Source organism: Carlito syrichta, unplaced genomic scaffold (assembly GCF_000164805.1).
Source record: "Carlito syrichta isolate Samal-C Ts95f unplaced genomic scaffold, Tarsius_syrichta-2.0.1 Scaffold309017, whole genome shotgun sequence".
Classification (NCBI taxonomy): Eukaryota; Metazoa; Chordata; class Mammalia; order Primates; family Tarsiidae; genus Carlito; species Carlito syrichta.
Window position 1 is genome coordinate 364,263 of NW_007253113.1, and position 2,256 is coordinate 366,518.

The 2,256-nt window shown below is 47.4% G+C and overlaps 1 protein-coding gene across 3 annotated transcripts in view; it reads right to left on the reverse strand.

Moving 5' to 3' along the window:
- Positions 1-2,256, reverse strand: part of PHLDB2 (pleckstrin homology like domain family B member 2) — a 131,004-nt gene that overhangs the window by 111,880 nt on the left and 16,868 nt on the right. Inside the window, exon 1 of one of the 3 annotated variants that reach the window (XM_008066588.1) lies at positions 2,208-2,256. The exons of the other annotated variants lie outside the window; for them this stretch is intronic. The gene's annotated coding sequence lies outside the window, so the exon portion shown is untranslated. The remainder of the gene's footprint in view (positions 1-2,207) is intronic. 3 annotated transcript variants of the gene reach the window in all.

The window sequence follows — 2,256 nt, forward strand, 5'->3', positions numbered from 1 at the left end:
GGATCTCAATCCATTAGTAGAAGTCCTGAAAAGAACAAAAAGACTGACCCTCCCCTAAGTAACAGAAAACTCTTTCCAACTGACTGTCTTTAAAAAGAACATATGATTTCCTGGCATCAGATTCAAACTGAAATATTAATTTTTAAACTGGCACTAAACCATCAGTTGCCCTAGATCTCCAGTTTGCTGATTTACTTTCTGGAGCTCGGAACTTGCCAGATTATATATTCACACGAACCAATTTTGGATAGTAAATTAGATACATAGGTAGGTAAGTAGGTAGGTAGGTAGGTTGGTCAATAGAGAGATTGAATGGATGCATGGCTGGCACACACACACACACACACACACACACACACACACACACACACAATAAATAAAATGTGTCCGGAAAGTTTGCTAAAAAACTCTAGTTTGGTCACGTCCTTTAAGACAAGAGTGAGCAAGACCTTAGCCCAATGTATCTCTTCTTCCCCCACTTCAAACAGGGATCCAGGAGACAGTCAATCACAGCACCAAAAGAACAGCAGCTGCCAGCTGCAAGAAACAGATTGAGGCCTGCAAGTTGACTGAGATGATGACTACTCTTAACCAAACATCTCATTTTTCCATTTGTGAGAGAGGCTGGGATTTGCAAGCCTCTAGGTCTCAGGAGGTGAAGGCTACACTAGTCAACGTAGAGCAGAAACTCAACTCCCCCAACGGTTCGGAGGCTTTACAGAGTTTCTTAAGTACATATAATGTTTAAATTTCCACATTAAAGGCATACAACAAAAATAAAATAAAATGAAATTTTTTAAATACCTAAGTCGAGGATATGAAAAGGGAACCACGAATAGACACAACTGTTACTTTTCAAAGAACCCTTAGCTCTTTATTCAAACAAATATTTACACAATTGAGGGCAATGACAAGAGGGATATAGCCATTCTGTTAAAATCGTGGGCAACACTAAAGGTTTATTTATCCCAAATCCAACTACTCTGTTGCTATCCTACCAGGAACCAAGAATTCAAGTGCTTGCAGGGCAAAAGTTTAGTCCTCTGAACTGTGAACCTCATTTAGAACTCTCCCAGACGAATTCAGATGTCAGGATCCCAGAGACTTATCTCAAACACCCAAGTTAAATCAAACTAGGAAACTTAAGTTAACACATCCAATACTTGAAAATCTACATCTGTAATTTACACATTCATATAGCGAAGGGGAACGTGGCTGACAAATATTTATACTACAAAGACTCCACATTTCCATGCCTCTTCTAGTTCTACTCCCAGCCTGGCTGTGACTAGCTGTGCATTCTAGAACTTTTGAGAGCTACTTCGGAGTTGCCGGAGCCAGACTTCTAGGGAAGAGGGCAGGGCCAGCCCAGAGGATCTCCAGCCCTGGGCTAGCCTACCAACATAAAAGGCTGAGGGCGAAGTTCCCTCCTTTACATAAGAAAAGGTAAGTGTGGAACCGCTGGAAGCAGGTTCGGCTTCCCAAGCACTTTCAAACAGGAAACCCCAACCCAGGGAGGGACAGCCTGTCAGCCTTTTAATTTCCTGGTGGTGGCGGGAGTTAGCCAGGTCGTCGGCGCTTTAATAAGTGATGACTGCTAGGACTAAGTTATTAAATGCACCAGTAAGCATTTCAGCTGCGCCTCCGCCGTGCAGGCCGCTGGTAAAATAGAGGGTCAAAATACAGCTGCTGTCTCTAAGAGTGCGGAGACAGCCACAATGCACACTTTTAGGGAGTCGGAGGCCAAATCGGAATCGGAGGCTGTTGGCGGTTCAAACGCGTGAGTCTCACTCTTGAAACAAAGTGGAACTCGAGGCGCAGCCAGCCAGATATTCGGGGAAGGGGGTCTTCACGGCATCTCGCGCCCCACACCACCCAGCAGCGGACCATCTCTTTCCTGAGGATCTATCCCGAGGATCCCGATCTCTCTCTCCATCGGCATTCCAGAGTTGCCGACAAAAGTTGTCCCCGGTCTCCCCAAATCCTGCCTGTTTTCTACAATCACTCTGGAAGCATCTCCCCCACCCGGACACTCCCTCTCCAGGATCCCCTCAACCGAGATCCACCCGGCCCCCGAGAGACATGCACAACGGGGCTCGGGGCCCCCAAAGTCGCGCAGCACGGGCACTGTCGACCCCAGCCCGGGCTTTTGTCCCCAGAGCCAGTAAGTAAAGCAAAGAGACTCTGCGCCCCCGGCGCCCACTCACCGTCGCATCTTCAGTCCGCGCCGCCGCCCTCCGCCGGCCCCGCCGCCCT